Source organism: Nerophis lumbriciformis, linkage group LG19 (genome assembly GCF_033978685.3).
Source record: "Nerophis lumbriciformis linkage group LG19, RoL_Nlum_v2.1, whole genome shotgun sequence".
NCBI lineage: Eukaryota > Metazoa > Chordata > Actinopteri > Syngnathiformes > Syngnathidae > Nerophis > Nerophis lumbriciformis.
In genome coordinates this window covers 2,880,689-2,894,124 of record NC_084566.2, presented here as the reverse complement: position 1 = coordinate 2,894,124, position 13,436 = coordinate 2,880,689, and the positions used below count along the sequence as shown (strand labels likewise).

The window sequence follows — 13,436 nt, the reverse complement described above, 5'->3', positions numbered from 1 at the left end:
CAGGAAATCACATTGTAGGATTTTTTTATTAATTAATTGGTCAATTCCTCTGTAAAACAAGTAACTGGTCATCTACAAACAAGCAAGATTTCTGGCTTTCACAGACCTGTAACTTCTTCTTTCAGAGGCTCCTCTGTCCTCCACTCGTTACCTGTATTAATGGCACCTGTTTGGCCTGGTTACCAGTACAAAAGACACCTGTCCACAACCTCTAACAGTCACACTCCAAACTCCACTATGGCCAAGACCAAAGAGCTGATAACATTGTAGACCTTCACCAGGCTGGGAAGACTGAATCTGCAATTGGTAAGCAGCTTGGTGTGAAGAAATCAACTGTGGGAGCAATTATTAGAAAATGGAAGACATACAAGCAATGTTCCCTCTAATTGTTCATGTGTGTGAGCAAACACAAAAACTCCCTGAGCATTCAGTGGAGCACATGTGAGCAACATCACACGTGGCAATACCAGCAGGCAGCAGCACACCTGTCTCAAACCAATCTTTTATTATAACACTCAAATGAGAGGAGTCATTTTCATGAGATTATTTTGTAATATTAGTGATTTGGCCCGCTTGTAATGAAAATAAAAGAAATCTTGTTTTTAATAAGCTATGGATTAGTATTGTACAATATGTCTGGGTGGGGGTCCTGCTTTGGAAATCATTGGTACCCCTTTCAGAGATCACATTTAGTTCCCCTTAAACATCCTCATGTTGCACAATGAAATGTAAGCATAAGATGAAGTGTGCATTCCTGTAACTTTCTCTAGTAACAGCATTCCATGATTAATATAAATAAATTAACATTAATAATAAATGACAGTAGAATAAGCACACGTATGACTGAGGAGTCATAGTGTAACTTTGTGTGGTGTTTGAGTTGTCCGACTTTTTGTTTGGCCATAAACGCACCAGTGGCTTAGTGGTATGCTGTTGGTGACAGATGACAAGTTGCTTTTGGCCTGGTTTGTACAGCAGAAAATGACTAGTTTTTCCAGATAGAAGTGTTTTACTCATGTTTTTGGTGTGGTTATGGCTGAATATAAACAGTTTTGCTCAATAAAGTGATCAATATAATTCCTGTCCTCGAAGCATCTCGATAAACGTTACAATAATTGAACGGTGTTCAATTGAACGGTGTTGACGAACACCGTTAGGGCCGCTTGTTGTCACTGTCACTCAAAGTTGCATTGCAAAATTACACAGAATAAATGTGTTTATTTTGTTTAGAATTCAGATAGGATTTGATTTGGTGCGCGGCATATATTTGCTGTGCGCAGAAAATGCTTGAGCAGTGCGCAATTGCACAGGCGCGCACCTTAGAGGGAACGTTGCATACAAGTCCACTGATAATCTACTTCGATCTGGAGCTCCAAGCAAGATCTCACCCCGTGGGGTCAAAATGATTACAACAATCCTAGAATCACATGGGGGGACCTAGTGAATGACCTGCAGAGAGCTGGGACCAAAGTACCAAAGTTAAAGTACCAATGATTGTCACATACACACTAGGTGTGGCGAAATTATTGTCTGCATTTGACCCATCACCCTTGATCACCCCCTGGGAGGTGAGGGGAGCAGTGAGCAGCAGCGATGTCCGCGCCCGGGAATCTTTTTTGGTGATTTAACCCCCAATTCCAACCCTTGATGCAGAGTGCCAAGCAGGGAGGTAATGGGTCTCATTTTTATAGTCTTTGGTATGACTCGGCCGGGGTTTGAACTCACAACCTATCGATCTCAGGGCTGACACTCTAACCACTAGGCCACTGAGTAGGTTAGCATCAGTAGCACACTACACCGCCAAGGACTCAAATCCTGCAATGCCAGACAGTACATGTCCAGGCCCGTCTGAAGTTCGCCAGACAGCATTGGGATGATCCAGAAGCGTATTGGGGGAATGTCACATGGTCAGATTATAACCATAGAGCAGGGTTATTCACCAGGTGACCTGTGAGTTCAGTTGAAAAAAAACGTATGAACTTAAAACCCTTACTTTTTTTGCAGCAGATTCTAAAAAACACGAGTGCTGTCATCTTAGATGATCTTTGACTAGCTTTTTTTGCAGAAGGCAGAGCATTCCTGTAACTCAGACCAAATAGTTTGACCAAAATCAAGTGTCAACTGTTGAGGACGCAGGTTTTCAGGAATATACAAATTAAGACTAATAGTTTTATTTCTTCGGTCCTTAGATTCCTGGAAATGTAGCTCCCGAAACCATTCTCGGTCATGCGGCTCTTTAGCGCCGCCCTAGTGGCTCCCTGCACCTCTTTCAGAGATGTGTGAAAATGAAAAAAGATGAGGAAAAAAACAAGTTTTGTTTTAATATATTTTCTGTAGGAAGACAACATGACACAAATTTTCCTAATTGTTAGAAATCCCACTGTTTATGTTATACATGCTTCACTGATGAGTATTTGGAGAATGCCGATTTGTCCTACTAATTTAAGCAATTCTTGAACTCATCGTAGTTTGTTTACATGTACAACTTTCTCCAATGCTGCCACAGAAAGACATGTTTTATGCCCCTTCTTCTTTGTCTCATTTTGACCACCAAACTTTTTATGTTGTGCGTGAATCATACTTGCCAACCCTCCCGGATTTTCCGGGAGACTCCCGAAATTCAGAGCCTCTCCCGAAAACCTCCCGGGACAAATTTTCTCCCGAAAATCTTCCGAAATTTAGGCGGAGCTGGAAGCCACGCCCCCTCCAGCTCCATGCGGACCTGAGTGACGTGTCAACAGCCTGTATTCACGTCCGCTTTCCCACAACACACGTTATAACTGTAGAATGATGGAGGGCGAGTTCTTGGTTTCTTATGTGGGTTTATTGTTAGCCAGTTTCATTAATGTCCTCCCAGCGCGGTAACAACACACAACAACAGCAGTCATGTTTTATTGTACTGTAAAGCAGTTCGTCTGCCGTAAACAGCAATGTTGTTGTAATATATTGAGTTGGAGGCAATAACCAGGCGAGGTGATGAAGTACGTCTCTTTACTGTAGACTTCAGAATAGACTCACACACTTGACGTCAGGTGCGCAACACCACGTAAATCGTTGGCCAACCAAAAAGTAACCCCATTACGCTATAGCCAACATTCACCAGGAGATGGCAACAGACAAACATAGATCACTCTATAACATTCCTCCCCTTTTAGAAATGGAGAAGTTTCTCAAAATAAATAAACAAACCAACCAAAAAATGCAGCAGCTCAATTAAAAAACTGTACTTAAGCCACATTCTTTTCTTTTTTTTTAGTATTGAACTCTTAACCCTCATTTGTAAACAATAACATGCTTATTATACAAACAGTATTTGTACACCTTTAACACAAGTTTTTATACTGTCTTCAGGAGATTCAGTTTTTTTGGTGGTACTCGAAACCTTTCTGGGTACCTGCGAAAGGGTGTTCAGCATGGTTAGAAAAATAGTGACAGAGAATAGAACAAGGATGGACAATTCAACCCTTAACTCAACAATGAGTAGATGAGTGTTATGTGTGTGTATATGTGTAAATAAATGAACACTGAAATTCAAGTATTTCTTTTATATATATATATATATATATATATATATATATATATATATATATATATATATATATATATATATATATATAGCTAGAATTCACTGAAAGTCAAGTATTTCTTATATATATATATATATATATATATATATATATATATGTATATATGTGTATATATATATATATATATATATATATGAAATACTTGACTTGGTAAATTCTAGCTGTAAATATACTCCTCCCCTCTTAGCCACGCCCCCGCCCCCCACCCCCACCTCCCGAAATCGGAGGTCTCAAGGTTGGCAAGTATGGCGTGAATGCACAATGGTGAGCTTTGTTGATGTTATTGACTTGTGTGGAGTGCTAATCAGGCATATTTGGTCAGTGCATAACGGCAAGCTTATCGATGCTAACATGCTATTTAGGCTAGCTGTATGTACATATTGCATCATTATGCCTCGTTTATAGGTATATTTGAGCTCATTTAATTTCCTTAATTTCCTCTGTGTATTTAATGTATACTTGCATGTCTCATGACACATTCTGTATGTAATATTGGCTGCATTTCTTATAGTTTGTGTGCCATGTTGTTCCAGACCACAGCAAACGTTACCCAGCTCGCAAAGATTGTAATAAATCCATTAGAATAAGACAGCCTGCCGTTTCCTTTTAACTTGTACACACACATCTATACCTTTGGCCATTCTAAGTCAGTCATTTCCAGAAGTTATCTCATCCTGTGAGCAGCCTCCATTTTACTAATGATTTCCAACGTTGCAAAAATGTGTAGAATGAAAATTAAAATACAACATTTCTGTCAACGAAGATTTGCATCAGCCTTTGATAGTAGGCTAATATTGACACTTACATCATGTGTTGCCTTCATTATGACACTTTTGTAAGACTTTAGATTTATTGCGGCTCCAGACAGATTTTTTTATTTTTACATTTTTTGTCAACATGGCTCTTTCAACATTTGGGGTTGCCGAACCTTAATCGAGGTGAATATCCCTATCCCATAGTTTGGACCATATGAGCAACACAATAATAACATACATACATCTTCATTATGTAAACTGATTTTACCAGGCATCTGTGTTGGCCCTGCGATGAGGTGGCGACTTGCCCAGGGTGTACCCCGCCTTCTGCCCGAATGCAGCTGAGATAGTCTCCAGCACCCTCCGCGACCCTGAAAGGAACAAGTGGTAGTGATGGATGGATGGATTTTACCAGGCAGATACTAACGTAAATGGCATGTGGAGCAAAATAAATCGGTGAGTACCGTATTTTCCGCACTATAAGGCGCACCGGATTATTAGCCGCACCTTCTATGAATTACATATTTCATAATTTTGTCCACCAATAAGCCGCCCCGGACTATAAGCCGCGCCTACGCTGCGCTAAAGTGAATGTCAAAAAAACGCTGCGCTAAAGTGAATGTCAAAAAAACAGTCAGATAGTTCAGTCAAACTTTAATAATATATTGAAAACCAGCGTTCTAACAACTCTGTCCCAAAATGTACGCAAATGTGCAATCACAAACATAGTAAAATTCAAAATGGTGTAGAGCAATAGTAACATAATGTTGCTCGAACGTTAATGTCACAACACACAAAATAAACATAGCGCTCACCTTCTGAAGTTATTCTTCATTCGTAAATCCTTCGAATTCTTCGTCTTCGGTGTCCGAATTGAAAAGTTGCGCAAGCGTGGTATCCAAAATGGCCGGTTCCGTCTCGTCGAAGTCATCGGGAGTCAGTGTCGCTGTTGTTCTGTGAATCCTGCCTTCCGGAAAGCTCGGACCACAGTTGTGACCGAAATATCTGCCCAGGCATTTACGATCCACTGGCAAATGTTGGCGTATGTCGTCCGGCGCTGTCTGCCCGTCTTAGTGAAGGTGTGTTCGCCTTCGGAGCTGTGTGAAAAAAGCCACCCGGCCTCTTCGCGTAAACTTCCCTTAACCACTCGCTCATCTTTTCTTCATCCATCCATCCCTTCGAGTTAGCTTTTATGATGACGCCGGCTGGAAAGGTCTCTTTTGGCAAGGTCTTCCTTTTGAATATCACCATGGGTGGAAGTTAGCATGGCAAGCTAGAACCACAGTGAAGGATGACTTCTCATTCCCTGTGGTACGAATATTCACCGTACGTGCTCCCGTTCCACAGTGCAGTTCACAGGAATATCAGTTGCTGTGAAATACGGTAGTAATCCGTGTGCGGATGGAGAGATTGCGTCTTTTTATGAACCGGATCCTTTTCGCTTAGTAGGAGCCATTTTGTGGTCTTTACAGATGTAAACAGGAAATGAAACGTACGGTGATATCCGCGCGTTTTTTCTTCTTCTTCCGGGGGCGGGCGGTAGCTTACAGTAGAAGAAGAAGCGCTTCCTGTTCTATGGGGGCGGGTGCTTACCTTGGCGGTTGCTTGCGTAGAAGAAGAAGCGCTTCCTGTTCTACCGGGAAAAAAGATGGCGGCTGTTTACCGAAGTTGCGAGATCGAAACTTTATGAAAATGAATCGTAATAAAGCGCACCGGGTTATAAGGCGCACTGTTAGCTTTTGAGAAAATTTGTGGTTTTTAGGTGCGCCTTATAGTGCGGAAAATACGGTAGTTGTACTTTTTCTGTGGGAATGATTGTTATACAATGTGCACGTCATTCCAAACCTATAGCGCTGTGTTTGAAGATGCACCAGCATGAATAAACATATTCAAGAACAGTGATTCTCAAACGGTGGTACGTGGGCTGCATCTAGTGGTATGTCATTTAAATATTCCAACACAGTGTGACTGTTTAAAGGTGCCATATGTAGGAATGTGGCCAGAAATGGTACTGCAATCACGGTCAAAATTCTGTAGTCCCCTCCCTCTCTCTATGACTGAGGTTGCCAGATACGAATCCGACTCCAATGAACTTCAAATGGCAATCGACGAGTCCTGCGCTGTAAGTTTCTCTTGTTTATGCTTCTTGCAAGATTGTTTACCAAGTATTTATGCCACCTTTTACTGATGTCCATTAGCCAAATATATTTGTAAAGTTACGCAGCAATATTATAGTCGGGAGTTGGGACAGATTGTTGGCATTACCCTGTTAAAATCTCTAGTTTGACCGCACGGACCACCATCTAAATAATTATAAATAATATATAATATATTGCTCAGGCCAACAGTAAAATGACCGCCACATTTCGTTCAGCATAACCCCATGTTGCATATCCAACCTGACGCGCTGCATTCTCTTCCATGTACGCACGCCACCATCTTTCAGTGTGCAATTCTGTGAGCCATACTTGCCAACCTTGAGACCTCCGATTTCGGGAGGTTGTGGGTGGGGGGCGTGGGTGGGGCGGAGGCGTGGTTAAGAGGGGAGGAGTATATTTACAGCTAGAATTCACCAAGTCAAGTATTTCATATATATATATATATATATATATATATATATATATATATATATATATATATATATATATATATATATATATATATATATATATATATATATAAATAAGAGAAATACTTGACTTTCAGTGTTCATTTATTTACACATATACACACACATAACACTCATCTACTCATTGTTGAGTTAAGGGTTGAATTGTCCATCCTTGTTCTATTCTCTGTCACTATTTTTCTAACCATGCTGAACACCCTCTCTGATGATGCATTCTGCTTCATCTCCTTGTTGTGTGCGCAGTTGTGCACTGTACTCTCTAAAAGCCCTAGGTGTTATTGTCACATATGCATGTACAGTAGATGGCAGTATTGTCCTGTTTAAGAGTGTCACAACATTGCTGTTTACGGCAGACGAACTGTTTTACGGTAGAGGAAAACGTGACTGCTGTTGTGTGTTGTTGCCGCGCTGGGAGGACGTTAATGAAACTGCCTAACAATAAACCCACATAAGAAACCAAGAACTCGCCCTCGATCATTCTACAGTTATAACGTGATTGGGCAGGCACGCTGTTTATATTGTGGGAAAGCGGACGTGAAAACAGGCTGTCGACACGTCACTCAGGTCCGCCTGAATTTCGGGAGATTTTCGGGAGAAAATTTGTCTCGGGAGGTTTTCGGGAGAGGCGCTGAATTTCGGAAGTCTCCCGGAAAATCCGTGAGGGTTGGCAAGTATGCTGTGAGCTAACCCACGTTACGCAAAAACCGCGTTACACATAAATCCTATAGCCTGCTAGCATGTCAATACACAAAGTAGAAAATCATTACATGTGATGCATTATACAAATACCACCCATATGTGCCTGATGCACATACAGTACCAGAAACCTCAATTAGCCGTGCTAATGTTGGAACTCATTTCTTCAGCGTATTAGCATATTGAGAAGGAAATAGGCACTGACACTACCCATATCCACACAGGTTTTATTTGTCGAAAATATATGTTGCCCTGTCAGTTGAAATACACATGGACATATAGGCTAACGGGCATATATTTCCCCTGTTAGCCTATATGTCCATGTGTCATTGACCGGGCTAGCATGCTAAGCATTACACTAGGAGCTAAGCACCATCACACTCAGCATTGGTTGCAGGAACATACTAGCTTTGTTAGACAAGATCATAGACTGTATTGGAAAATATAGTTTACATACCAAATGTCCATTTCCATTTATTACAAGTAATAAGAAAAGGTAAATGCCTGACTTACCCATCAAGGAGGAAATGAGCAAGGTTGGCGTCAGATGAAAAAAATCTTCTCCGCCTTCAATGGTCTCCATCTTTCAAGATACAAATTCTTGTTTTGTTCCTGGATTTGTCATGAATAAGTTGAGAATGGTAACTTGTAGATGTACTAAGGTCTGACATGTTTAGTAACTTTACCAGTGGCAGTAGCTAGACGAAGATGGTGCTGTGTAACTGGCAACCTGGATGTGACACACTCACTGACTTTCTAATTGGTGGAGGGCGGGGCATCGAAATGAAAACAGTAACAATATTTCGGGGCTGTAAATCCAATTTTGAAATGAGCATATCCCGGCTGAACTACCGTATTTTTCGGACTATAAGTCGCAGTTGTTTTCATAGTTTGGCCGGTGGTGCGACTTATACTCATGAGCGACTTATGTGTGAAATTAACACATTACCGTAAAATATCAAATAATATTACTTAGCTCATTCACGTAAGAGACTAGACGTATAAGATTTCATGGGCTTTAGCGATTAGGAGTGACAGATTGTTTGGTAAACGTATATCATGTTCTATATGTTATAGTTATTTGAATGCCTCTTACCATAATATGTTACATTAACATACCAGGCACGTTCTCAGTTGATTATTTATGCCTCATATAACGTACACTTATTCAGCCTGTTGTTCACTATTCTTTATTTATTTTAAATTGCCTTTCAAATGTCTATTCTTGGTGTTGGCTTTTATCAAATACATTTCCCCAAAAAATGTGACTTATTCTCCAGTGCGACTTATGTTTTTTTCCTTCTTTATTAGGCATTTTCGGCCGCTGCGACTTATACTCCGGTGCGACTTATACTCCGGTGCGACTTATACTCCGAAAAATACGGTACTGTTATCAGTTATAGAAGTATTGGAAAAGACCAGGATTTATTATTGCCTTTTGACATATCAGGGCCATTTAATGATGACTCGACATGAAATTATTACATATGGCTCCTTTTTAAACTGTGTGATGTTCAGTGGCCAACAAAAATACATATACTTTTAAAGTAAAACCACCTGCCTTGTTTTTTAATGAATACTTAGGCCTACCACGCTACTGTATTGTAATGTTGGTCATTATGGTGGTAAAAGTGTTTTCTGAGGTGGTACTTGGTGAAAAAAACCCACTGGTCTGGACCAGGGGTGTCAAACTCGTTTCCATTGAGGGCCACGTTGCAGTTTTGGCTGCCCTCAGAGCGCCGGCAGCTTATAACATTAATAAAAGAAACATACATGTTGTATAAGGATTAGCTGCATGATATTGTCACACCATTACCTATGCATTTGATTTGTAAATATATATTTTACCTACACTGTAAGAAAAAAAATTGTGCGGCCAAAAAAATGGCAGAATTCTACCATAAAATTTACAGTAAAATGGTCACACTCTATTTTACTGTAAAATTCTGGTGATTGAGCTGCCATTTTTTTGTTAGTTTTTTTGCATTAAAAAAATGGTTGCTGTTTTCAGTGTATGTAAAAAAATGGTACTACATTTTTTTCTTATGGTAGGATTCTGAAGACCGAGCTGTTAAAAAAAAAAAAAAAAAAAAAAAAGTATATATATATATATATATATATATATATATATATATATATATATATATATATATATATATATATATATATATATATATATATAAATGTATGTATATGTCATGTTTACAGTGTACAATTTGATGGATAACTTGCTTTGAAATAATAAGGCTACGTAGATATTTCAGTATGTTTTTACCCCAAAAATGTTTAGAATGTATGATGATATAATATCTGTTGCATTATTAGATAGGAAAAGTTTAAAAGATATATAACTGCATGCAGTACATGTCTTTTTTTCGGTCAAAATAAAAAAAAAGAAAAGAAAGAAAGATAAACTACTTTATTGATGCATATTATATACAGGTTTCACGGGCCATTTAAAATGATGTGGCGGGCTAGATTTGGCCCCCGGGCCTTGAGTTTGACACCTGTGTTCTAGACCAGGGGTCCCCAACCTTTTTTCCACCAGGGACCGGTTTAATGTATGCATTATTTTCACCAACCGGCTTTCCATGTGTGGCAGATAAAAACAGCAAAGAAAATGAGTCAAATCAACTCACGATAACGCTGAAGTTGTGGGAGCCCTCGGCGTGTTTCTTTGCGAAGAGATGGTCCCCCGCATGTTGATGGCGTATACTGTATACCAGTGTTTCTTAACCATAGGCTCGCGGCCCAGTGTTGGGCCGCGAGCGCCCCCAACAATGTAATAAGTGTTTTTCAGCTGTGGTCCGTATACAGCAGCGGTACTCCGTTGTAATACACTTTTCCATCACGTGTGGCAGTAATGACAATACAAAACAAACAGACGAAATCTGGCGCTAATGTCATAGATACACTGCTTAAGCGCAAAAATGATGACTAAAGCGGTGAAGCTGTATTTTCATTTGCACTTTAATTTTATTGACAGTTTAGTTAAACATATGTATTACTAATTTAGTTCAGTTATTTTAGCACAACATATTGTATGTGAATGTATTGTTTATTTGCTTCGTACCTTAAGCCTGACCTAAGCTTAAGATTTTTTTGTTAAATTAATAATATATTAACACATGCTTTTATGTCATTTGACAAGGTCGCAAACTAAGTAGGTTAGATATAATTATTGAATAGGATCAAAATCAAGAGTACGATTACTAATCCAGTGTTAATATTGGAGTGGTCCCCGAACTCCTCTGTATAAGAAAAGTTGTGTCCTGAGGTCAAAAAGGTTAAGAACCCCTGCTATATACAATGACCCTGCAGGGCACTGCAGATGGATATTAGCCTTTGGCTACAATCTAGCACATTAACATTTGACATGTCCATTAATGTGCTTTGTCCCATGTACTGTAACAAAGTAGTTGTAATATCTATAAACAAGCTTATCAGTGTGTTTAGTGGGACAGGCGAAAGTTAAGTCGGTGGAAAGGCGGTAGTTTATAAATTAAATGTTTCTGTGCGGCCCGGTAGCAAATGCGTCACAGACCGGTACCGGTCCATGGACCGGTGGTTGGGGACCACTGATCTAGACCATCCAAAAGAGTGTGCTGTCAGCCTGAGAGCCACTGATCCACGCACTGTGTGAGGCTTTTAGGACAGCCAGCATTAAGCCTTTTGAACCCGAAAGGGGTGCACACTGCCGGCTGTCCCATTTAGGCGGGTGGGCATGGACCAATGTTGCACCCTAAAAACCCCAGCAGCTGTCCTCTAGCAGGCTGCAGAGACAGAGGACAAAGAAGGACGGCTGGAGGAGCTTTTGCGTGTACTTTGATTCGGGTGACCTGCGCCATGATGCTCTTCAGGTACGTCTTGCCTTCATTAACTCTTCTATTTTACATGGTTTGAATTTTTCTGAATAAATGGGGATTAACGGTCCTCGTAGATTCCTTCTCAGTGCCATAGTTCCCCCTCCATCATAAGACTTGTTTTAAAGGGAAAACAGATTTAGTGGCAGCTATGGAGTGGATTTGAATAAGTAATAAGGCATTTTACTGAACATGTTTGTTTGCAGTTATGATTGAATACATCAATAAATAGGATTGTGTTTATCTCTATTTGCAATGTTGTCCCTGAAATGTTTATTTTTATGGGATTTGTGACTGTAGAGTAGTTAGTTATGCATCCATTTATTTTTCGAATGTATTTGTGCCCGCTTGAAAACGGAACAATGATTGCAGCGCCGTTGACTGTACATCCTAAATGATCCTCCAGCGAGCAATGCACCTTTTTAGAAATCCTGCCTTATTTTGTAGGGCTCAATACTTCCACATTTACATAAAATGCATATTTGCCTGTAAATGTGTCTAACCGTGACAATATACCCAGTTTCTGCCTATGCTATGCTAATAGCTAACTATTGTTTAATTTGTAGAAACAAAGTTAATACTTAAATGGCAAGACTATTGGAAATACAACAGTATTTATTGGGTTTATTCACATGACTGTGGGATTAGTTAGCTGTTGTAACAATTCTCACATAGTAGTTTGAGGCTTTTATGCTATGCTATGCTAATTAACGTTGTTCAGTCCTAATGTTTGAGTTATCCAGCCAAATTCCAGCTAAGTTTATGTGCTAAGTTAACACGTGCTGCCTTTTATGTCAGTTTACATCTGCATGATAACATGATTGACAGAAATACTCAATTAAACAAAAATAATTGATTTTAGTAGCTCTCAGCACTTCTTTGAAGTAGCTAGCCATATTAGCAATTTTAGCCTTGGTCTTGTTTTTTATATATATATATATGCTAAGAAAATCAAAGCTAATAGCTAACTATTGTTTGTTTAATTTGTGAAAACATAGTTAATAGTTAATCATTTGACTGTGGAATTAGTTAGCTAACAATTCTCACACAGTAGTTTGAGGCTTTTATGCTATGCTATGCTCATTAACGTTGTTCTCTCCTAACGTTTGAATTATCCAGCCAAATTCCAGCTAAATCTATATGCTAAGTTAACACGTGCTGCCTTTAATGTCACAGTTTGTATCTGCATCTAAATTATTTGATTTTAGTATAGTTTTCAGCACTTCTTTGAATTAGCTAGCCATATTAGCAATTTTAGTCTTGATCTTTTTTTTTTTTTTTTTCTATGCTATGCTAAGATAAGCAAAGCTAATAGCTAACTATTGTTTGTTTAATTTGTGGAATCATAGTTAATACCTAACTGGCAAGACGTTTGGAAATAAAACAGTATTTACTGGCTCTAATCACATGACTGTGGATTTGTGGAATTAGTTAGCTGTTGAAACAATTCTCACACAGTAGTTTGAGGCTTTTATGCTATGCTATGCTAATTAATGTTGTTCAGTCCTAATGTTTGAATTATCAAGCCAAATTCCAGCTAAGTCTACATGCTAAGCTAACACGTGCTGCCCTTTAATGTCACAGTTTATCTGCATGATAACATGATTGACAGAAATAATCAAACAGAAATAACTGTTTGATTTTAGTAATTTTCAGCACTTCTTTGAAGTCGCTAGCCATATTAGCAATTTTAGCCTTGGTCTTCTTTTTGTTTTTTTTCTATGCTATGCTAACCACTACTGCCTGAAATGTTCACAATAATGTTTGATTTCTTCAGAATAATACTACTAAAAATAATAAGTAGGACTTGGTCTATTTAGGTATTTTCAGGAATACATTGTCTTTTATAAGCAGCAAGGATTAAAGAATTAAAGGGGAACTGCACACTTTTTTTAAAATGTTGTCC

At 39.1% G+C, this 13,436-nt stretch overlaps 1 protein-coding gene across 6 annotated transcripts in view; it reads left to right on the top strand.

Moving 5' to 3' along the window:
• The first annotated feature begins 230 nt into the window (after positions 1–230).
• Positions 231–13,436, top strand: part of kcnab1b (potassium voltage-gated channel subfamily A regulatory beta subunit 1b) — a 159,317-nt gene continuing 146,111 nt past the window's right edge. For 2 of the 6 annotated variants that reach the window (XM_072915175.1, XM_061979702.2), the window contains exon 1: positions 231–306. The gene's annotated coding sequence lies outside the window, so the exon portion shown is untranslated. Of the gene's footprint in view, positions 307–4,613; positions 4,799–11,010; positions 11,528–13,436 lie in introns of those variants that run through there. The other 4 variants (XM_072915177.1, XM_072915176.1, XM_072915178.1 and 1 more) reach the window with 3 other exon arrangements.